Genomic DNA, 25,960 nt, shown 5'->3' on the forward strand with positions numbered 1-25,960 from the left:
ATAATAAATTTGTATGCCCTTTTCTCCTGTTAGTCCATTTCCAGATTATTTCAACATGGTTGAACTTCAGAAATGGAAGGAAAGTTTTTCTTTGCTTCTATGTTCTAGAAACACATGTCCAGGTCAGCTCTCCATTCAGGGTGTGGACATTGTCTCCAGCCCTGACAGGGTCCCTTACAGGGTCTCTTACAATGAGGTGGCATTCCTTACAACGCCAGCTGACTTTGTGTGGTCATCTGGTCAGGCGGGAGCTACTGAGGATGTTTTATACCATTTCCTGGAGTAATCTCCATTTTAATATGATTTACTAAATCCTCAAAGCATTATAATAAGCACAGTGTAGCAGTTTATTATCTTTGAGTTGTCCTCTCTGAATCGCACTCCTTCTACTCTTTGAAAGAGGTGGTACGAAGACCAAGGCTATAAAGTCATGCCCAGTCCTCTGTTCTGCAGGGTGGCCTGTGTCCTTCTCATGGCTTCTCCTTCTTAGTCATTGCTCTGCTGCAGCCCTTCAGTTATTGGAAAACTCCCACCTGGAGTGCCGGAAGGCTTTCTGTAAACTGGAACGATTCCCTGGGGTTGTTTAGTGGACAGACTTCGGCATCCCAAACTACTTGGAAATCGCTTTTTATTTCCCTGTTCTGCAAAAAGCCATGGATCACCAGTGACCTGTTCCATGTGGTTTGAATTCTGGGATCCACATTTTATCATTTTTAGAAGTCAATGTGGAGTCATTTTTCCCCCCTGATGTCTTGCTGACAAAGGAGATGATTTGACGCAGCAGCTTTCTTTCCTTCCTTCCTGAAAGAATACACCGACTCCACAAATCTTTGTCCAACTTGACAGAAATCAATAAAATTTACCACTAGAAATTCACATTTCACCCCAAAGTGTGAAAGGCAAATAAATAAAAGTCTATTCAATTCTGCAATTGCTTTGTAAGCTCTGCCTTGAAAGAGAAATAAAAAATAAGATGACTTCACTGATTTAAAATTCATTAGGATGTTTCAAGCCAAGTTAGTTCATGGTTTTATCATGGGGATTTTAGTTCCTTCTCTCCTGAATAGCTGAAAATTGTGCCAAGCTCTTAACCTTTGTAAAAGAGTATAAGTAGTTTGTATTCAGTGGGCATCCCTTTTATTAATTAGTCTACTTTTGAACAAGCGCTTTGCTAGGGATAGTGCATGGAAACAGGAATTCCTTTTTGCCTTAAAAGGATTATATTCCAGGGTGGGAGGGAAAATGTGCATGATGCAGATTATTTATGCTACTAGGCTTATACTCCATAGTAATCACTGGTAGATATTGCATTCCTGTAATTCAAATCTAGAAGGTTTTCCACTGATTGTCATTTTGTGGCTAAAATTGTACCATAAAACAGGAACCACTGTTTTGATCAGAAGGTAAGTAGAAATTTGTTAGAGTTAATCATGTGTTGGAAAATAATAGGACTTTATAATGAATGACTCTGCAAGTAAATAATTCATATTTTCCATGGAAATCCAGAACTCTACAGCACCTTTAGATCTTGAATATTGGAAGCCCCTGTTTAGGTCAGTTTCTTTTGGTCAGTTCTGAAAAAAAAAAAAAACACTACTAGTGTGTTCGCAAGCAATAAAGAGTGATGGTTTGCAATTCATTTGGGTTTGTTGGCTTTTCCCCCCTCTCTCTGTAGGATTTAGTGATTGTGGGGGATTATTTAGGGTTTTCTGTCAGCACACAACATTCAAAGCACAGATTGGGATGAATTCCAGATCAACCTTATCATTTTCTACTTTGCTTGTATTCTTGGCTCCATTGACAGCTTCTATACAGATCATCTCTGCATTTTTCTCCTTTTGTGGTTATTGGATCCGTGGTAGAAAGCTTTCTGTTCATCTCTTGTGGAAAAACAAACCTGAGGATTCTTGTTTTTTCCCAAGAGTATTTGCTATTAGGAATCACATTGAAATTCATAAAGGGTGAAAAGAACTAATTTAATAAAGTTTAAAATTTCCTAGAGAAAAAGCAGCTATGGCTATAGCGATGAACTCGCATCTCTGAGCCAGGAGCTGGTTGAATCTTCTGCCAGCTGTATGAACTGGGAAGCCAGGTCCCTTGGACTGAAATCAGAACTGGTGGGTGCTTCCAGGGATAACATGAAATTGCATTGAAGAGGAAGTCAGAAGATAATCCATCAATTCAATTGATAAATTGTTTATGGTGTTCACTAAGTTTAAATGTTGAGGGCTCCAGGTGACACAGTAATTTTTTTATTTTTTATTTTGCTAGAAACAATTATTGGGATGTAAAAACATTACTGGATATTAGTAGATGCCTCTAAATGGCTGGGGTCATCGATGCTTTTTATTTTCTTTTTGTTAATTGTGTTATTCTGAAATGACAGTGCATTGGTTTTATAGTAAGCAAAAATAAACACAGAAATTTTAATTAAAAATATTTTGCCAACTATACCTGATGTGTTTGACAAAGTTAGTATAGGTTTTTTTAATGACAAAAAGTGGGAGGAAAATTAAATGCTGTCAATTGATAGCTTGTGTGTGTATATGTGTTTTTTTTCTAAAATTTTATGTTTATTTTAGCTTACATTTTTATTAAAATAAATTATTTTTAATAAGAATCTCACAGAAAAGGAATAAAGAAATTATTAGATTGTGGGAGGATGACACGCCATGTGACCAGCATTTTTCCTTTCCTGATTTTTTGAGGCTCTGTGGGTCACTTCTAGTGATCTGGCCACATCAAAGTGGCTGTAGACAGTGGCCCATATCTTGAGAGTTGTAAAAATGTTGCCAAATGTGTTTTCACGTATAGGCTTGCCTTCCTGCAGCCCCATGGGTTCAACAATGTTCACCTGTTCCTTTGTGATATTACCCCTTGCCCTGTTTGGGATAGAATGTTCCATGGAAACACCCTTTGTGTGTCTGTCCCCTTCTCTTACAGTGCCCTTGGGTGTGGCCTTCCTAGATGTCAGTCAACCTGCTGACCACAGACATCATGAAGCTAGACTCAGCCCCTTGAAACCTGACCCCTTGCCTCATTTGAATGGCTTCTCCTCAACAAAAGGGGTCAGCATGCTCTCGCTCTCTTTCTGAGGACCCTTAAGGTCAGAGGAACTGTCACAGGACCCCCAAAGAAAAAGAGATCTCTGTCTCTTTTGTGGTTATTTTGCACAGCCCAGTTCCCCTGGAGTGACCCTGAGTGTTTTTGCCATTGGAAATGCAACATTAGATGTTGATATAAAACAAATAATAAAACCTTAAATTCTGAAAATGACGTGAAGAACCTTAGAACGTCCCTATCATCTCTAAAATTTATTGATGTATGGAGAACAACTTCTTAGGAACTATAAATGTTTTGTAAAAATATCACTTAAACGACTACTTTGGTCTAATTTTGACCAAATAAAATACTGCCTGTAGAGCTATCTCCAATTCCCTTTTATTTCAAGTCCCACCAATCTGACATCTTTAATTCTTACATTAAAAGAAAAATTAAGTCTTATTAATCCTTGTGCATCTCTCTAATTGAAGGGTTGGTGCTTTTTGTGCTATTCTTTCTTCAGTAAGGAGACCTCTCCTCCGGGTTCTATTTCCCACTTCTCTCCCTTCTCTGTCCCCCTCTCCTCTGGCCTGCCTCCCCCTCTTTCCTCCTCGCTTTTCTTCTCTTTTGCTCTCCAAGTTCTGTCTGCATCCTTCCCCTTCTCATTTCCCTCTTCTTGCCTCTTGTTTTCACTTCTTTACTTGCTCCTCTAATTGTACCTCCCTTTCTCTGCCCCAGTATTAAAAAAAAATGAACAAATAAAGGGACAGGAACACAGCTACTAATTATACGGTGCTTTTCTATTCCTTGGGAATGAAGGGAAAGATTCAGTTACATGCTCAGGGAAAATCTAAACCACTTAACTCTGTTCTGAATTCCATCCTTTTAATAGAGACTCGATCTTCCCCAGTCAGCTCATTGTCTTTGTTTTTGACCAGGTCATGAGTTAATTGAGTATTATGTTACAAAGTCAAATATGACTTTAATTGTACTTAATCATGTATTAATGATTAATGGACTTTTAAGTTAAAAACTTGATAGTTTTTATACCTTCATAGATCTTGTAGCATAATGGGAAAAGAATAGGGTGAAGAGGTTAACATAGGTTAATTAGTATAGTCAAGTATATTTTGTTTTGTTTAATCTAGAAATAATCTTAAAACAAGTGAATTTGTGTTGTGGACCTTATTTTTTATATCAGAATTATTTTAAAGAAATGAAATCTTGTAAACACAAAGCGTGTTTGACAGTTTCCAGTCCCTTTCTTCTCTCTATCCCAGAAGAAGTAACTCTGAGAAGGTTTTGTTTATTTTTCCTAAGTATGTTTTCATGTTTTATTATGTGCATATCTTCTTATGGCCAGTACATGTAAGTATTCTGACTTCTTCTAAACTGTATATAAATGGCATAATATTGTCTACAACTTGTGGTTTTCATAATATATTACATTTTTTGCTATCTCACCATGTAAATACATTGGTGCTAACACTTTGAAAACTTGTTTTCCTTGAAAATTCATGTTGAAACTTAATGTTAGGAGGTGGGGCGTTAGGGGGTTCACTATCATAATGGGATTTGTACCCTATGAAAGGGCCTGAGGGACTCTGTTAGTGCCTTTTGCTCTTCTACCCTTCCTTCCTTTTGCCGTCTGTGGATGCCATGAGGTGCCATCTTGAAACAAGAGAGAAGCTTTCAGCCCTGAGCTGACACCTTGATCTTAAACTTGGCAGACTATGAGCAGAGGAATTCTTGGTATTTATAAATTACCTAGTCTAAGATATTTGTTACAGCATCCTGAACAGACTGAGATCAGAGGGATCTACTACTTTCATTTAAAGTTTCTAAAGTACTCTGTGATCGAGTGAGTTTGAAAGACAACATTCACTTTAATCATTGATAGATTTCTATTCACTCTAACCTTTTCAGTTCAACATTTTTCTTTCCTTATTTCTTATCATAAATTAGATGATTAAGTTTTCTTTTCTATTTTATTCTTCACTGGATAGCTTACAGTTGTTAAATTGAAAATATTTTTTAAAATAAATTTTATTCTTTGAATACTTTTAGATGATTGTCAGAAAAATTGCAAAAGTAATATAGTTTGTGTGTATTCCGTACTGTTTCTCCTCTTAACATTTTGCATTATCACAATACATTTGCTATAATTTATAGACCAATATTTATGCATGATAAGTTAATGCACTGTATGCAGAGTTCCTTGGTGTTGACCTAACATCATTCTCCTGTTCCAGGATCCCACCCAGATACCACATCACACTTACTATCATGTCTTTTTAGGCTCCTCTTGGCTGTGACAGATCCTCAGCCTTTTCTTGTTTTTAATGACCTTGATATTGGTAAAGAGTATCAGTCAGATTTTTTTTTTTTGTACAATGTAGCATTATTGAAATTTTTCTTGTGACTGGACTGGAGTTGTAGGTTTTTAAAACTAAGACTGCAGGGTAAAGTTATCTCACATGTACCAAGTGTAGTATGTGCACTTAAATCTTACCCATTATCTCTTTCATGGAAAGAATCTCTCCTCTGATAATAAAGGTTTTTTACTTTCTTATTCTCATTTAAGAAGTGGAGATTTTTATCTGTATCTATAGAAGCCATTACCTTCTACGTGTAGCCTGTTTAACAATCAAAGAAATAAAAAAAACTTCAATGAGTTCAGAGTAGTTAGGAAGCAGGGTATTGCAGATCATGCAATAGAAATGACACTGGTATCTAAATAATCATTAAAAAGCATATTTTGACCCACCTGTTTGTGTTACTCTAGCTATCACAATAAGTAGCCTAATCAGAAAATGTTACTATTAACTAGGCAAATATTTGAAAGACTGGAAACAAATATGTAAACAAATCCTGAAAAATAAAACCTGCAATAGAGTATTATTTTTTTAACTAAACAAGGTGCAGTATTGATATGTCAAACTGAGCATAAATGAAGGTTTGGATCTTCAGCTTCATTTTTCAGTACACCTAGGGGAATTATCCATAGAGCAAAATGCATATTTTTGGATATTTTTGCATAAAAATGGAGAGACCTCATATAGTATGAAATCAAACAAGTATTGCCTTTAGTCTTTTTTTCGTACCTGGTCTAAAGAAAGCAGCATATTATTAATAATGCAAAGCTCAGTGGAAATATAGATGATATTTTAAAACTTCAATGAATCTCATCACTGAGAATGTAATTTCTCAAAACAAACCTGCTATCCCTTGATATTTTTTTTATTCCTCTGGACTTCTGGAAAAACACTCCAAATGTCAAGTGCAAGAGATGAAGACATGTTATAGGAAGCCGAATCCCAAATCTTCATTTTGGTTTTACCATCAGCAAGTTGGACTAGTCATCCACTTCTGTGGGCCTTGCTTCCCCACAGTAAGTCAAAATCCCTCATAGATGGTTTCTAATGGATATAGCAATTAGGATAATCCATGAAATAACACAAACAGAATTGCTGAACCCCTGCTAAGCCAATTGATAACCATGTTGGGTGAGGCTCTATTTTGCCTATTTGCTACCAAGAATCTGATTGTGTTAATGTTTTATGGGCATGAGAAGCTTCCCTGCAGATTATCAATCTTGTAGGTCTACTAGAAACTCAAAATACTTAAATGTCAACTTTATTTAGGCCAGCTTTAAAAAAATTGAAAATGCCCTGAATATTTGTCCATCTCTGAAGTGCCATGCTGGAAGACCTTGTGCTCATTACAAGGACGCTTTGAGGTCCCCTCTGTGGCTGCAGTGCTCCTTCTGCATGGCCCTATAGGGAAAAAGACTTGTTTATGGTCTCCAGATCCAGATTTGAATAGTTCTTTACCCATGTGTCAGAAGGGACATTTCAACTATTGAGTGAGACCAGATATTCCCAGATAGTGACAGAGGTTTTCACAGGAAATATATGGGAATCCATATCACAAATTCTTGCCTGAACACATCACCTGTAAGGAGGATAGAAAAAGTTTCAAAGAGGATGGAGGGAGGTTTGAGAGAAGGCCATCTTACAAGAGCTTGTTGAGTTTTGTGAGTCTCGTGCCCCCTCTCCAAACTATCAATGAGATTGTTTGGGGTTTAACAAGTCCCCTAGATAGCATGGGGCTCTTCAAAGGTTAATCCTGAGCCCTAGAGTGTGTGGCTGCTGAGGAGCTCTGGGGCTGCAGTGAGGCAAGGGGGATTTCCCTGGGTCCTGCCTGGATATTTCCTGTGGGCCAAGTGTGTCAAAGAGCCGATCTGAAGTCACTGCACACCTTTCCTGAGAAAATCTCATTGAAAGTGGACAGACTTCAGTGGAGAGAAAGTTTTATGGAGTGGCCCACGGATATCCAGAGGAACAGATTGAGGGGACACTCGGAGAGCTGTGTATCTCTTGGATCAGGGTGATTGTAAGAATCCGTGAAGGTACCCACCAGAGAGGAGGCTTTCCATCTGCCAGGTCTGTGGTAGGCAGCTGTGGGGATCCGCAGGCAGAGGCTGGTGCCCTCCCCTGCTTTCTTGCTCCATGTGCTCAGGAGGAAACCCAGGGGAGCCTGTGATGAGACGGTGAACCAGTAACCCAGAACGGAGAAGACTGAGGTTCCCTTCTGTGCTTCTGGATGGGAACATAGTTATGAGAGTTCCATGGGCTCCAAGGCTCTAATTTCCTTATAACGGCCCAAAGACTCTCAAGTCTGCCTGCCTTTTCATCTAACTAATCACATTTTAAAGGACCAGAGGGAGACAAAAATAAAGTTACCTTCTGAATACATCACAGGCACAATTGTTCCATGTCCTGGTTACTCGGTGCCATCTAAGGCAATTCAGTTGACCTCATGATCTTCTGTTTCATTCTCTCCGAATTAGTGTTAATAATATTGTCTTTGTGCAGAATAAGAGTAACAATGACGGCCAAGTGTTTCTCTCTTGATAAGGGTCTGATCAATGATATCTTCTTCCAAAACTTCTTACTTGAATTATTTTGTAAAATAATAGTTTTGATCTGATGGCAACTTGTTAGAAAGAGGAAGAAATCTAGACTATAAAGCATGTTCCAATGCCTCAATTTTATTCTGATGAAAGGATCTCTTTCCCATATTCAGGGCAGCTTTTCAACCCTTGGCCAAGGCGGGCAGGTAGAGTGCCACTTTCTCCCTCTTTGTTCTGACAGCCAGCAATCAGAGCAGGGCACTTTCCATCTCTGTTTCCCGAGAGATGGGAGGGTGGGACCAAGCTTCTCCCTAATGAGACTACCTGACAAACAACGCTCGTTTTTAATATCCACAGTAGCTATATGCTTTCTCAGAGGGTATTTAGAGCAAGAATAAAAGGACATTCTGCTCCAATTATGCCTGAGAAATTGTTATTTCCTCTTCCAGCGGCTATTGGGGTGACAGACCTTTCAAAAGAGCCATAAACAGATCCCAAAGAGGTTTGAATATCCTTGGTCCTCTGCCTTCACCTCTTCACAAGGTAAAGAAACTCAGAGACTCAAATGAACAAACTGCTCAATTGCAACACAACTCCTGTTACCTTCTTATCCCTTAGCTAGTACGGTCTTTGACTGCCTCTGTGTGGAGTGCAGACATACAGGTGGCACCCACCTGGGGATTTCAGGGGGCTCCAAATCCGCTGCCCATGTCACTGGGTAAAGGCGGACTGTATCGACTCCTCAGGGGGTATGAGTGGCAATTCAGCAGAAGATGATTTTAAGGAATAGAGCTGATATTTCTGCTGCTCTCGTGCTGTGCTGGGCAGAGGCCTGTCACCATGGATCAAAATAAAGATGACACAAAGGCCCATCTGTATCAGAAAATGGAATGGCATAGGCCTGGGGGCCCCATTTAGAGTGGCTGAAAAGATCCTGCTTTCGTTCTCAGCAGAGACTATTTTCTGTGGCACAAATACTCAGAAACCCAGAAACAGCAGATCATGGTGTGTGTCTGAACTGTTTGGGGAGGAATTTAGTTATACATTGAAAACTTAATTTCATCAGCTATTTAGTAAAATTGTTTAAAAAGTATGTTTTGGGTGATAACAAACAGAAAATTTATCTGTCAGTCTTTATCTTCTTTTGATTAAAAAAGATTCTGGGTGGCATATGAGTAGTCAGGCAGTACTGACGAGGATTTAGTAAACAGTTATGCCCTGTTCTAATCCTTCTACATTCAGAGTTTCACTCCAAAGAGACAACCTTTGTTCTCCCTGGCATTTATTTCTGTTCTAAAGAAATTGCACATGCTGCCATTTCTTGTTTATCCATTTTAGACGTTACCTGTTGTCTTCCTATTGTGAAAGCTGCCAATGCCAAGATGGAGTCACTTAACGTCAGACCCAAAGCAACGTGGAGCTGGAATCAGCATGTTGGATGCCTCGTGGATGACGGTGATCATGATGACTCCTGGGTGCATGGGGTAGGACAAGATATTGTTCTTGTCTTCAGAAAGCTCACACTAATTGACCAGTTGAAAGATGTGCTCTGCTTGGCCAAGATCAATGTTCTCTCTCACAGTGTGAAGATGTTTCTTGGCCTGATACTACATCTTCCACTTCTTGCATATAGATAAGACCATATGCTAGTTCTTACCAATGCAATGTGACCAGAAGGGATTGTTTCCTGGACAGCAGGGCTGAGAAGCAGGCATGCTTCCTTTACTCTCTCCACCCTGCCTCCTGTCTAGAGCAATGGTTGCTTGTTCTAGAGCAACACATTAACAATGGTGGAGTCTCCCTCAATCTAAATCCTAAGTGACTGTATGCAGCAGAGGTTTCCCACCTCCCACTTAAAAGGACACCAACATTGACTGTCATTGTCCTTTCAGTAAACACAGCAGTTAAAGTTTTTCTTCTAATACTGGGTGGAGTTACACTAAGTAAATAGATTGGTAATTTGAAAATGTGTAAGAACTGAGCCAGGCTTGGAGGGCAAAGGAAGTATTCTCAGATGATGATTATGTTAAGTATGATTATGTGGAGTCTATGGTTTGATTTAAGGATCTGGAACTCAAGGAATGGTCTAGGCGAGAGGCATAGGATAGGAAGACCTAAATGGAGTCTTTGGCAATACACACATCATTTTATTTATTTGTCCCTAAAGAGTATGTCCTTGGAATTTCAGGCATTTTACAATTTTTTAGAAAGTACAGCTCAAATCTTTTTATGAAGAACATCAGATATATTAAATAATAGTGTTCATTGTAATGTAAATTTTAAGCTGGTATATCTGACTTAGAATTTCCATTGCTTTAAATACTGTCTGCATGCTGATGATGGGTACATTTTTATCTCCAGTCTTGACCTCTTGTTGAATTTCAGACTCTTCATCCATTTGTCTGCCTCCACAGCATTTCCATTTGAATGTCTAAAAGGCATAGCAAATGTACAATGGCCAAATGGAAATTTAGATTTTTACCATTTTCCAAAATCTCTATTCCTATCTCAAATAATTACAGGAGCTTCTTGCAATTATTCAACCTCAATCTGTGGGTAATTCTGTAGGCTTTTCTTTGCTCCTCCTTACTTTTAACCCTCAACTTGGACAAGTTCTATTTTCAAAATAAATCCCTCTCTGTCCAATAGTTTCCTCTCCATGGCATCACCTGGTCCAGGCTTCCCGGGTCGCTTTCCTGGTTCTTGTGGAAGCCTTGCCATCTGTCTCTCTGCGTCCTTCCACACTTCATTTCACATGCAGCAGTGCATCTGTCACCCTTACAGCTTGAGTCAGATGACTCCACTCCCCTCTCTGCTATGCCCTCCCACCCTCAGGCTACAAGACCCTGCACTTCTGGATTCCATTGTTCTTTCCCCAGGACCAGTGGCCTCACCCTGCTGTCTCTCATGGTACCAGTCTGCTCACCACGTGGGGCCCCTGCACCCATCCTTCACTCTGCCTCCACATCTTTTCAAATGGCTCTTCTGTGTGGTTCAAATCTCAGCTCAGAAGCAATCTGTGCCTTCTTGGGTCTACTTCCTATCCCTTCCTCTAGAGGGGCCTCCCTTCCAGACACACTAGACCCCAAGGCTCTGCAGCACTAATCTCTACTTGGATTATCTTGTTCATTACTTTATCAACTTACTTTTGGTTTGTTGAACTTCATGTTTCTCAATCCAAAAACTATTGACATTCATTTTTGGGGGAAAGGATTTCTTGAGTGTACGGTAAAATTTCCTCCCTGGCCTCAGCCAACAAGATGACAGCAAGAACCTTCTCTGCTCGGCCCAGTTTTGACAACCCAAAATGAACGTCTCGAGTCGTTGTCAGATGGCACCTGGGGGCAAAAGTTCTACCCTCTTTTTGACTATGAGAACCTCTGCTCTAACCTATGGACCAGCTAGGTTTATAATGAGGCTGCCATATCCAAAGGCCCTGCCTGAGAGGGGGCCCCAGAGTGGGAAACATTCAAAAGCAACAATTAACTGTGATTTCCTTTCATGTTCCTATTTGAAAGGTTGTGTTGGATTAGCCATGGAGTATTGCAGATGTAAAGAAAAAGGATTTAAATATTTGGAGAGATTTTAAAGGAAAAAAATAAGTTTAGAGAAAAAAAATAAATAATTTAAAGAAAAAAATAATTTTCTTACATAAGTCATTGTGTAAGACAGAGGGCAATCAAAATGAAGCAAAAACATAATCTAGGTATGCATTAAACCAACCATCAATTAAAATGTTATTTTTATGCAGATATTTTGTTTGTTTGTTTGTTTTACTACTGAGAATTTAAAGCAGGGGCAATTTACAATGGAACCACAACCTTAGCTCTTCATTATTTTTTATTTTGAGATAGGGGCCTCACTAAGTTGCTTAGGTCCTTGCTAAGTTGCTGAGACTGGCCTTGAATTCACGTTACTCCTGCCTCAGCCTCCTGGGCTGCTGGTATTTATAGGAATGCATTACTACACCTGGTTGAAGTTTTGATGTTTTAGTATGCGTCAGGTTTTAAGTTATTTGTTGCAAATATTTTTTTTCTTACTAAATTAATATTCACTTTTATACCTAATTTTATACTAACATCCTTTAATATTATTTTTTCCTCCATATTTTTTGTATATATTTGCTTTAGTAATACCTTTCTTTTATTTATTTGGACATAATACCTTTGTTGGACACAATACCTTTATTTTATGTATTTTTATGTGGTGCTGAGGGTTGAACCCAGTGCCTTGCATGTGCTAGGTGGGTGCTGTACTGCTGAGCCACAACCCCAGCCCCTCCTCCACATTTTTATCCATGTATTATACCTGTACATAAGGTGGGATTTGTTGTTACATGTTTGATATGCACACAATATTACAATATAATTTGGACAATACCACTTTCCAGCACGCTCCCTCCCTACTCTTCCCTCCTCTTACCCTCTGGTCCCTTCCTCTACTCCACTGACCTCCCTTTTCTTCTTATGTGACCACCACCCCCAACCTCTTTCTTTTCCTTTTTATTCTCTAGCTTCCACATATGGGAGAAAGCATGATCTTGACCTTCTGAGTTTGGGTTCTTTTGCTTAACATAATAATATGATATAATTTCATTTTTCTTTATGGGTGAATAAAATGTCATTGTGTATATATATCACATTTTCTTCATGCATTCTACTGTTGATGGACACCTAGGCTGGCTCCATAGTTTGGCTATTGTGAAGTGTGCAGCTATAAACATGGCTATGCAGGTATCACTATTCTTTAGGATAAATATCAAGGAATGAAATAGCCGGGCCATTTGGTGGTTCCATGCCTAGTATTTTGAGGAACCTCCATACTGATTTCCACAGTGGTTGTACTAATTTGCAATCCCAACTGTGTAAAAGTGTTTTTTTTTTTTTCTCCACACCCTCTCCAGCATTTATTCTTATTTGTACGCTTGACTTGATGATTGCCATTCTGACTGGTATGAAGTGAAATCTCAGTGTAGTTTTTTTTAATATTTATTTTTTAGTTGGACACAATATCTTTATTTATTTACTTTTATGTGGTGCTGAGAATCGAACCCAGGGCCTTACACATGCTAGACAAGTGCTCTGCTGCTGAGCCACAACCCCAGACCCTCAGTGTAGTTTTGACTTGCATTTCCCTAATTGCTAATAATGTTGAACTTTTTTTCATATGTAAATGAACACTTGTATTTCTTTGAGAAGTGTCTTTTTTATTTTCCCATTAATTTCTTTAGCATCCTTATTTTAAATGATTCCTCCCAAATTGGATAAACCAAACAAACAAACAAAAAAAAACCCACCTAACCTAGACTAACTGATGGCCTAACCTCCCTAGAGAGTAGGTGAATTGGGTAGAGATTTTTTTGACCTTATTTACTGTAGTGTTGCTGGTGCTTAGTAGAGCACAGGGCTCATATCTAATTCTCAATGAGTAAGTGCATGCATGCTTTTCAGCCTCTGGCCAGGCAATGAACGCTGAGTCTCTCCCAGAAACCAGGGCCTCCTAGGTGACAAGCCTGTTAGATTGAAACCACCTCCCTCTGAGCCAGGTGGACCCTGGCAGTTTTCAGGAATTGGTCAGGAAATACTATAAACACCAGTTCTGCATTCTTCTTTCCTTAATTACATAGCTGTTCAAAGTGTCAGTTTTCCTAATTTATTTTTTTGTGCCTTGCTTTCTTCATTGGTAAGTCATGGATTCAAAAGTATCTCCTGTATAGGACTTTTGAGGTGGTTAAATAGGATAAAGAAAGTGACATGCTCAGCGCAGTAGCTGGTGAATGGTAGGTGTGATTAAGTTTTAGCTACTGTTATTCTGCTCTCATTAGTAGAGCATTTGCCTCCATAAGGTCTTGGTTATTCATAGAATTGGTACAAAGATGGTTTTTAATATTTCCACAAGCTCATAAGAGTCCTAATAAGAGGGTAGTCCTAGGTGGAGGGGGACGCTTAAGAACATGGTCACATTCTTCTGCTTGAGGTCTCCCTGCTGCAGGAAGAGTCTCTGAACACCGGGAATCTTCAGGTAACACATTTGTATCTTCAACAATAATGCTTAAATCTCTGAGTGGGCTAACCTTTCCAGGTGTATATTGAAGTTAATTGTACTTAAAAATAGATTTAACATATTGTCCAGCTTGGTACCAAGAATTGAACCCAAGGGGCCATATCATCCTCTTTTTATTTATTTATTTATTTTTTTGTTTTGAGATAGGGTTTTGCTCTGTTGCTTAGGACCTCTCTAAGTTATTAAGTACTGGCTTTGAATTTGTGATCCTCCTGCTTTAGATTTCTGAGTTGCTGGGATTGTAGGTTAGGTCCATAAGACCCAGCCTGTGTTCTTTTCACTCAAACTCCATTTTGTTAGGATATGTTCAGTGAGGGCAAAAAGAGGCATAATATGAGAGTCTTTTGTAAATAATTATTTAATAAACCAATACCACGGGGTGTAATTCACTACAAATTTCTCCATCAAAGAACAACAGAATCTGAAACAGGTTAGATACACTAGCTTCAAACACTATACTTTCAAAATTTCATTTTAGGTTGAAATACCCGAGAGCTGACCTTTAAAACTATAATACAAATTGCAAAAGATCAACACTGCCATAAAGACAAGAAATAGAAGCACAGTAATTTGATAGGAATTAGGTAGGTGGAAGTTTGATTTTATAGCTCTGATTCTTTTCCCCAGCAACTTATTGAACATCAAACAGTGCATCATTTCACAATGTCAAGTTTTTACCTAATTTTTGGTGGAAATTAGAGTCTTTATTCTAACATGTAAAGACTTTTGGAAGAAAATTGGCCTTTGTAAATTTTTTCTCTTCAGTCAATTAAACAAGATTTAATTCTGTGTTTGCTGATAACATCTAGAAGAAGTAATTAAATATGAAATTCATTAGCTCCACAAAAATTTACTGTATGACTTGATAATGCCAGATGCTGTGAAATACACTAGGGATCCCATTGCAAAAACCAATTCATTCTCCAAGGAGCTTGCAGCCTTGCTGGTGGTGGGATAAGACTTTGCAATGCTGAGTTCCACTGAATAGTACCACTGGGTATGAACAGCACAGTGGTAGGGAATGGTGTAGTAGGCAGGTGTTTAAGACGAGGCTTAACAGGAGTTTTGTGTCCTTCAGTGTCTGGGTACTAGGTGGGCAAAGGAAGGTGCTTGGTGAAGTAGAGGTTAAGAGTAGGGTCATAGAGGTGCTTTCCATCCGTCATCGTTCTATAAGTAGTGGGATGCTGAGAAATTTTAAGTACCAGAGACACATGGTTATATTTGTCCTGAAGAAAGGTATTGTGGCCATGGATAAAAACAAGAAATAATGATCCAAGTTGGAATATCTCATCTCCTACTGTCTCCTGGGATAGGTATTTGTACAATTGTGTACAACATGAAAAAATAAACTGACAGATAGAAATAAATCACCATAAATTACAATGAAGTCATTATCTATACATAAAGATCTTACTCTCTTGATTTGTTTAAATCAGGAATTACATCCAAGTAGCTAAAAAGAATTCAATCACTTTACTCACATTCTTAGAACATCTTTCTCTCTTTCTCTGAAGTTAGGTGCGTTGAGGTTCATAAACTATCAGCAATTACTTTAGAAAGAACCCTAAGGGAAAAATTGAGGAAGAGCTTCCTGCAATGACCATGCTTAAATTATTTCAGTGATTCTACAGTTATTCTTCTTTAAATAAAATAATCTTCATGGCAATCATTTATTGCTTTCCTTATTTAGCAATTTCCCTACTCAGACTCTCAAAGGAATGTGCCCAACTCAGAGACCCCTCCTCTGGGTCCCCTACTTCTAGTTATATACTGCACTTTATTCAAGTTTTACTCAGGGTTTTCATTTTCCTTGTCCTTGGCCTTTATGAAATACTCTTAATAAGGGAGAAGTAAGAGGCTGACAGGCTGAAAGCCACCAGGTGTGCTGTCTTCCCTCTGCATCATGAACATGGCCTCCAGCTCATCCATTTCCCCTGGGAGATAGAGCAAGGACCAAAGAGAGGAATGAGTTTCAGGCTTAGCAGAAGCTCAGATCTGAATGGCAAGTGAAACAAATCTACTCTCTTTGCAGTAACTATGCTCCCAGAGGGGCCAATCCATCAAAATAGAATTTGTTAGGGAGGTGAAGGCCACTAAGCAATTTCCCTGGAGACAGAGTTATGAGTCTGCAGAGAAAACCTTGGATACAATAGAAGGGAAATGTACTTGGCTTCCTGCGAAATAACAAAGACAGTCACTTGGTGTGGCTTGGACTCTGCATCACTGCCTCAATGTCCCAACAGTGTTTGCAAAGCCTGTCACCATTTATGTTTCCACAGCTTCTCTGCTCTCACTGTCATTTTGAGCAATGTGGCTCTTTTTGAGTCTCACTGTTGTTGCTCTCAGGAGCAAGAAGCAGACAGAATTCACTCCTCTGCTCTTCTTTTATACCATCTTCCAGTGGCCACCTCTTAGTAACTTTCTGGTTCCTAACTGGCTTTCTGTTTAGCAAAGATCCCTTAGTGGCCCTTTATCTATGCCCCATGCCCTCCTCCTGTGGGCATGCCTCTTCATTCTCCTTCTCCCCAAAGTTGTCCTCATGTCTGAAGCCAGGATTTCGACAAGTTGAGCTGGAGATCCAAAGCATGCAGTGTATTGTTGGAGGGATCTCTACAGAAAGGAAGCAAGGAAGCAGAGAGAAGAGAAGGTGTTTGTGGCTGGAGGTTTTGTTTTGTTTTTTTGGAGACAACTGCTGTCCTGATCCCATTGGGTACTACTTGAGTACAACCTGCCTTGCAGAGGCAGCTCACCTGGAGGTACAGAATCCAGTACTTTGTACCCCATGACAGTCTGTGATTGGCTGTGGGCCAGCTACCCAAGGGGAAGGTAAGTGTTGCCTGACCTCCCAGGCATGACAATGCCGTTAGGTTGAGGACCACTGTCTGCAGAAGTGGTAGGTATAAGCCAATATCAGACAACACGCAGAGCCGCTAGGGTGGTAGCAACCAGGATGATAAATTAATCGGGGTGCACTGCCCACAAACATTTAGGCAGGGCATCAACAGCATTAATTACACATACTGTCTGACTTTAGCCTGGGGTTTTATACTAACATTTAAGAGATGACAAATACCTCCCCTGTCCACTTTCCAAGGAGAGTTTGCACTGTGTCTTGGGCTGGAGAGGAGTTCTGTGCTGGTGGAGCCACAGATGTGATAAGTGACTTCCGTGGAGAAGGCTTACAGGCAGTGGGTGGGACCATTATGGTATATTTTTGTTCCTTACATTTACAAAACCAGAGTCCAGGCAGCAAGTCTGGTGTGTCTGGGAACTACAAATATTGTCTGGTAAATATCAGGGCAACACAGTTTGATTTTGCTTTATAGCCATCCTCAGAGAGCTGATTCTCCAACCCTCCAGCATGCACACATCCATCTCAGACATGCGGCCTGAAAAACTGCGGTACATGGCAGCTGAGATGAATGTCGGATTCACGCAATTCCTCCTACATTTCTAGTATTTGGTGGCCGCTGAGCATCTAAACTACATTTACCAAGTGCACTTGCAGCTATATGGAGCCATATAACTAGTTTTCACCAATACAATGCGTCACTTGGGGGCCCATGTGCATAAGATGCAAGATTGCCTTCTCCACTGTCTTTATTGTTCCCTTTGCTGGGTCAATGTCAGTGTCCAGTTGATAGTAGGGAGTGAAGATCCAGGGTGCTTGAATCAACAGGTGGAAAACTGTTTTAAACTCCTGCATTTAACGGTTATGTGAGCAGGAATTCATTTCAAATGTATTAAGCCACTGGGATTTTGGTTCTTTAGAGCAGTTGATGTTAATGTAATTAATGAAGGTCTGGAGCCCATAACTATTTGCAGGGAATGCTGACTCACAGGTGGTACTTGTGAGTTAAACCTGTTACATGCTGAAGACCTGGTCAGTTATGTTAATGAAGCCTGATCAGAGACAGTTCTGGCACTGCATAGCAGCAGGAAATACAAAAGAGAGTTGATAACCTTAGAAATGAATGCTGTGGGAACTGACAATTTATTTTTCTGGCTATGTGGCTTCCAGGTGCATACTTATCATTCTCTTATATTTTTGGAGCATCTGAAAGTTCTCTTTAAAATCCCTTAGATATCACATTGCATGATGTAATTCCCATTTTTTATGTTTCCATGGAGAGATACTAAGTGAAGTCTTAGAATACTAATGTTAGCTTTGCCTAAATATAGATGAGGATTCCTTATTGTTTGGATTGAATTGGTCAGCCTGAGTTGTTTATCAGTATAAAAGGGAGATATTTTAATTTCATAACGACTTGTCCCCACCATGCCTTATAAAATCAAATTAGCAGGGAAGAAATTGGTCTGTTGTTATAAAATCTATTTCAAGTTCACTGCTAAAGGCAACTATTAGTAATGATATACAGAAAGGCAGTGGCGCTAACCATGCTCTGCAAACACAGGAGCAAGTCAAATGTGCCAGGAAAGCAACTGTATAATTCATAGTTCTTCAGGCAGTCAAACCAAGGTCCAGAAGAAAGAACTGTTATTTTGAAATCCTTACAACATTGTTTAGTTTGGACTGTGAAAGCTGAGAGTTCTTTCTTCAAACCCCACATCCCTCCAACACACACACCACACAGACTAGATATTGGCCAAGTAGTTGATGAAAATTTAGAAACTAAATGTTATTCTCCATTCTAGTTTGTTTAAAAACTATAAAAGAGGTGTCCATTTCTTCACTGAAAATATTCAAGCAAAACAGCAAATTTAGCAAAAACTAAGTTTTCCCTGACTACCTTCTTATTTATCAGGACCATCACTGTGTATATCCTTCTAAGTATAGAATATATAATGTACTATATGTTATAATAAACACAGTATTACAGTATATGTTATATATTATATATTACATAATATGCCATGTACAGTATATATTATGTGTGATGTGCAAATAAAATATACCTTTAATTGCACTTGTTTCTAAAAATAAACACTATATTTTACACACATATAAACAATTTTTTTTTTTCATTTGAGAATGCCCTGGACAAATGAAAAGCAAGGTGAATACTTATGCTTTGTGTCACAGAAATGTGATAATATCTCAAAATAACTATAAATTCTTGTAAAAATATGTCAACAACCATTTTAAAAAATGAGCAAGAAACATGAACTTACATTTTACAAAAAAAAAAAAGAACAAGTGGCCATTAAACATGAAAATGTGCTCATCTTCACTCACTTTGAAGTGGATAGAAGTATAAATCTACATTGTGACACCGTTTCTCAATTATCAGATTGACCAAACACTGTACGTTAGATACATCCTCTTGGTGAAAAAGTGAGAATCAGGCATTTTTACACATTTCCAGTGGGAATGAAACAACAAGAAATCTTATGGAGACCAATTTGGTGATGTCTGTTTTTATTTTATGTAAGCAAATGTACATGTGCATTTATCTTTTGACCCAACAATTTCATGTCTATGAAATTCACTTTGGTGTTTTGAAATGTGCACTGGCAATAATACAAATTTACATCTGGAAAAAAAAAACTAGTTACTGCAGCAATATTTGTAAAAAACAAACAAACAAACAAAAAACCAAAAATAAAAACCCCCAAATGACCCCAATCTCTATCAACAGGGAAGTAGGTGAATAAAATATAAAATAAAGGAATGAGGGACATCTCATGTACTGATAGATATAGCTTGCAGTCGCTGTACTTCAGTGAGGAAATAAAACCAATGTGCCTAAAAGACTATATAGGGTATATTGCTTCAGAAAGAAAGTGGGTATGTGTGCACATAGACTAAGATCCATGTGACTGAAGGTTACCTTCTGGAGGAGAAGGAGAGAATTAAAGGAACAGTGAGGGAAGCTGGATTTCTCTGAATGTTATCACTATCCTGTTTATAGTTTTGACTTTGGGGCCATGAAAATATCTTACATAACTGCAAATAAAACATAAGAACAAGTTTAGAAGCCCATCCCTAAAATATGGATCAAATATATAAATATTGTATTGTCATTTAAAAAAATTAAAATGTATGTAATGATAGAGCAAATGTATAATTAATGTCATTAGCAATCAATTGTTTCAGTGTAAGAGAAAAGAGAATAATAACAAAAATTCCTTTGAACTCTTGGATTGTTTTCCTCTGTCAATGTATATGAACAGAAGTAGACTTTGTGAACAACCCACTAGCGATGAGCACCTCTAGCACCTAGACTGCATTTTCTATGTTTTTGTTTGTTTGTTTTTTGTAGTACTGGGGATTGAACCCAGGATCTTGTTCATGCAAGGCAAGCACTTTACCAACCAAGCTATATCCCCAGCCCAAGACGGCATTTTCTAAATTACCATGTCATATGAAATTAACCAGGACTCCTTGGAAGGTAGAATGTATACTGAAGATCTGGGGCACAAGAGATGTACAAAACATGCTCAAATGACGTGTTGCATTCAAAAGCAAGAAAGTTATCAAAGATCACAGGGTTTTGTTAAAAGGATAAAGGATAAAGGAGTGTCTTGAAGTCTGGCTACCAGACTCCTGGTAGCCAGAAGTTGGACAATTTGAACATAAAAAAGAATGACGGCTACAATGGATTGAAAGACAATCAGCTTAATGGATTCAAACGGGTTCAAAAACCTATGGCATCAAAGAGATGCCACTCACTCTCTTCCCCCAAACCCTCATTGGTCAGCATTTCAGGTTATTGAGGCACTCACTTATTATATTAAGGCTAGTAATAAATAGGGATAAACAAAGCATTCATTGACTTTTACTAAAACACAGTAATTCAGGGGGAACAAAATAGTTGATGAGAGAACAAACTTTTGGGAAAAGAATTTTATTTGACTTATGAGAGGAAATTACACAATTCAAATATCACTGAGGGTCGCATTAAAAGAAACAAAGAAAAAAAAAAACAGCAGAGAAGTTAGTTCAGAGGAGGTAGAACAGCCACTTGAGAATCAGATGAGAGCCAAGAAGAGGAAAACCTGAAGTCTTGAAAGAAAAAATAAGGGATTCTTGAAAATCTGGTTCCAGCTAATATGGGATAAGTATATCCTATCTCGTCTCCCTCACTAACAGCATCTGATAACTGCAAACTAAAACACAAAAATCAGGAACAATCCTAAGACAGGGGAAGTGGGAAAACAGAGGTTTACTGGGTGGCTCCAGACCCAGGGAATGACCCAGCAGTGAGAGCCCTGCCCTCTTCTCTTTCCCTACCATTTATCTCCACCTGATGCCCAAACAGCCTAAAACCCAGAACTGCCAACAAAGAAGATCCTGAATGCCCCAGGAAACACCTGCTCTTGCAGGCAAAGGCCCAGACCAAGGAGAGGAAGTCCTATGGACCAGAACGTTTCTGGTTTTATGTGCCCTACTAGAAGTAAATGGCAGCCAGGAAGGGCCAGGTCCGCATCTAGACCACACCCCAGCTTCAGCATGGGACCTAAGGACTGGCCCCCTCCCCAGGTAGTGGCTGTCAGGGAGGAGTGTCTCTCCCCCTGCCATGGGCTCTGTGGAGCTTGCAGCACAGGGCCCAGCGACTCTCTCCACCCTACACATATCACTTTAGAAGATGTGAAGCATGAATAGGATGCTACAAAAACCACACTCAGGGAACGTGGCTCAACAACTTCTCCTGTTTTCTGTTCTTCCTTTTTTTTCCCTCTCTGTTTTTGTTCACTGGCCAAGATGATTAATTTCTGGTTTATTCTTCCAGAAATGAATGGATATGGATAGATTTCTCGTTTTTCCCTTTCTATCTCACTGTTGATGAAGACTTTTTTGATGAGAATACAAGTGCACTAATCCAGTAGGATAGGTACTAGTCATTGATTATTTTAGTGAAAAAAATCATTTAGTGAAAATGATAATTGATGGACATATTTAAACAGTATACATACACACAATTTATTTATATTTCCTGTGATGACAAACCTTTATTTGAGCATACATCAACCATTTGGATTTCCAAATTAGCTGTTTTTTTTTTTTTTCATATAAATTATGAGATGACTAGAGGGAGCTGTGATTAGTTTCATGGGTCAGATAAGTGAAGATCACAGGTAAGAGGTGTATATCTTTCAAAAGTATTCAAAAGCACAAGTTTTTGGTTCAATTGATCAGGTTCACAATTTCCCCCCTTTCACTAATTAACACATTTATCCTATTAATGCTGCTTATATTTTATCTTGGTTTAGCGTAGGAATGGAGTTTTCCAAGGGACCTTACCTGAAGCTTATAATTTAGGCTAATTACTGAATCTGAGATGGGGAATCTTGTGCAGGGAAGTGTGTTCATAAGAACCTGCAAAGTGTACAGTAGTGAAGTCGGGGAAGGGGATAAGTTGAACCCCCACCCGTTGCTCTGGAGCATAAGTTGCTCTGCTTACCGTTACAAGGAAGGGGAAATTTGGGTCCTATAGGTCAGCCATTGGCTGCAGCCACCAGAGGTCATGACAGGGACAGCATGACTCCCACACACTGTATCTGGATGAGATCTCTGGAGATGCGTGCTGGAGGTGGCCATGGGCAGGAGCACCCGCCACAGCTGGTAAAGGATCTCTGGGCAGGGACTCCACAGAATCTGCTGAAGTTTATGTTCTGCGTGTGCATCTTCCTTTTTTCTTGAGTAATAAAGGCATTTAAAATAATTCCTTTTTTTCCTATTTAGTATTAATTTTTGGCTATCTGCCTAAGTTTTGATATTTGATTTTTATTGATTTCTAATTGCCTGAGCACTTCCCGTGAGCCCCACAATCTACCAAGCACGTTAGATTCATTACCTTATGCAGTTTTTGTAAGTATTCATTCATGAGGTTGATGCTATTAATATTTTCATACTTCAGTTTAAAAGAGGACAGGCAGGAAGTAGGGATCCAGGTTTGAATTCAGGCATTCCTACCGACTTTGGGGTCCTTCCCTGCTCTCAGGCCTCACTGCAGGGTTTTCTCAGGTTCTCTGGAAATGTCCTTTGTCTTAGTCCAATCACATGTTTGCATTTTGGGTTCTCTTTGTTGGATTTTCTCATCAGTTTAATTACATCATTGTATATCCTTGAAAGATCCTCCTTGGTCTTGGATTACTTGTAAAGTCCCTGTTTTAGTTACCTTTTACACCGATGTGTTTAAAAGATCTGACCAGAACAATTGTAGAGGAGGAAAAGTTTATTTAGAGGCTTAAAGATTCAGACGTCTCAGTCCATAGACAGCTAAGTCCATTCTTTGGGGCTCAAGGTGAGGCTGAATTTCATGGTGAAAGAGTGTGGCAAAAGGAAGCAGCTCATGGTGACCAGGAAGCAGAGAGAGAGAGAGAGAGGTCTTCATTTGCTAGATACAAATATATATATATAAAGCCACACTCCCAATTCCCACCTCCTCCAGCTACATCCTACCACTTCAATTAATTTCTATCAGGGATTAATTTACTGATTGGGTTAAGACTCTCACAACCCAGTCATTTCTCCTCTGAACCTTCTTACATTGTCTCGACCCATGAGCTTTTGGAGGACATCTCACACCCAAATCATAATAGCTATTTTCCAATTCTGCTTTCATTTATCCTCTTTTATATTTGACTTTAGTTAGAACAGTAGGATATTAGTTTCAAAGAGAGGAGAAAGTATGAGATCTTTTAGTTTTTTAAATGGGTGGTTTTTCTTCCTTTTTCCCAAATATCTGAATCAAATGCTCTTTCTACTTTCAACCTAGTCATACCCAACATAGTATAAAAATTTCTCCTCGTGGTGTTTTGAAATGTATTTTCACCAAAATTTTAATCAAATTCCAGAAACACCTACATATTATTTCTAATTTCTCACTACTGGTTGTGACTCATGAAAGTTTAGTTTCGGTTTCTGTCTTATTAACATTCACCTCAAGCCCAGAGCTCATCTTCAATGTGATCAGTGACGTAGAAAATGCTCCTGTGCCTTCGCACTCTCATGAGCAAAATGGGAACCAGTGCACCCTGAAAAGTGGCAAGTCCTTCTGCAGTGGAGGAATACGTCTCTGATTAAACTGTCTTACAAATCTTTTAATCAGTCTGGATTTTTCTTTTTTGTTTGTTTGTGTTTTTATTTTTTATTTTAAATAAGGAACACTTGTCCAACACTGAGATCTTGTTTTCTGCTTGTAAGATACAAACTAGACACCAACAGAGAAGATAATTTCCCTCCTGTTCTGTATGTGTTCCAACTTTAACAGATTGTGTTAGTCAGCTTTTCCTTGCTGTGACCAAAACACCTGACATGAACCACTTAAAGGAGCAAAGATTTGTTTTGGCTCGTGGTTTCTGAGGTCTCATCCACAGGTTTCATTGCACGGGGCCTGAGGAGAGGCATGGAGGAAGGATGTGGGGAGGAAGGCTGCAGAGCTCATGGAGGTAACCATGATTGATGAGATAGACAGAAATGTGGTTAGGAAGTAGAATGGGCCCAAGATAAGATATAGTCCCCAAAGGCGTAACCCCAGTGACCTACCTCCTCGATCGAGGTACCTCCTCAGTTTCTACCATCTCCCGGTAGTCCATTTAGCTACCAGTGGATTAATCCTTTGATGAGGCCAGAACCCTCAGGATCCAACCACTTCCCAAATGCCCCACCTCTGAACAGTGCTGCATTAGCCCAAGCAACACATGACCTTTCAGAGACATCCCATATCCAAGTCATAACACAGACTTCATTACTAACTCCTTTTCCACATTTTTCATCCTCAAATATTAGTAATTTTACTTCTCATCCCTGTACATCTTTTCTCATGAAGCAGCTTTAATCTAGAAGAAGGACTTATGTGCAATCCTCTCATTTTCAGTAGGAACATTTGCTCTGTAAAATGTTCTCTTACTCTAAGATTTGGCTAAAATATTTTGGCAAATAAGGTGAATCTCTATTGAATTTATTAGCTTTTAAATGCTTTAGGGATTCTGTTGCCCCCCCCTGCCCCTTTTCCCTAAACAAAACAAAACAGAATTTGTTCTTGCTGTAAAAGCCTAGAACAAAATTTATAGAATAACATTTTCCCAAGATACTTAGCAAAGTATGGGTGTACTACTTTGGTGAAAGATTCTTAACTTTTTAGTGTTCTGACTGCAGGGTGTTTGACTCTGCAAATTTCTTCAACTATGAGTTCTCCTTCTGCAATATTAATAGCTAAAACAGATTGCAGTCTTCCCACAACAGGGACTTTGGCACCAAAAAGAGCTATGATGGCAGATGTACTGTCACCTCTCCCACATGTAGAATCATTGCACTTATTTCACAAGAAAAGTTTGAGGATTTGAGATTGAAGAAGCAATGGGTTTTGAAGAATAAACCCCATACCAGATGCTTAGCAACAACCTACCATTCCTTATAATATTAATGAAAAAGAATTAATGCCCCATTTAATATGGCTGTTAGTAAGCAATGTTGCTTTTGATTTGGGTAGCACATTTTTTCGAATGGTTTCATGAGAAACGTGCTTTTGGCATGTCATTCTTCAGTATTTGCATCTTCTCTATAAAATTTTGTCACTGACCCTTTAGCAGCTGAGTGAATCAGATGGAGTGTGGTCAGGAAATAGAAATCTGTTCTGGAGAGATTTTCTGAGAAACTCTAGAGCTGTGGCAAGATTACGGGAGCCACAGAGCATGCTGATATACCCTGGGCCTTGCAGAGTGGGGAACCTGAAAACGCAGGGAAGAAAGGGTATTCTTGGAGCTCTGTGAGAACTGCAGCTGTGGATAAGCTTTGTCCTAAGGGATGCAGCCAACCAGAACCACGGCTTCGCAGCAGGGAGAGATCAGGGAAGAAAGTCCCGAAAGCCTCGCTCTTCTCCACCTCCTTTCCCTGGCTCTTGCCTCCATTGGCTATGAGTCAGAAAGCAAGATGATGAGTAAAATCCAGTCTTTAAGGCTCAGGTTTCTGGGGTACAGAATAATTAGAAAAGATAGAGATGGATGGAAGATGAGAGGAGGAGGGCAAGCAGG

The sequence above is a fragment of the Callospermophilus lateralis genome, chromosome 5 (assembly GCF_048772815.1).
Source record: "Callospermophilus lateralis isolate mCalLat2 chromosome 5, mCalLat2.hap1, whole genome shotgun sequence".
NCBI lineage: Eukaryota > Metazoa > Chordata > Mammalia > Rodentia > Sciuridae > Callospermophilus > Callospermophilus lateralis.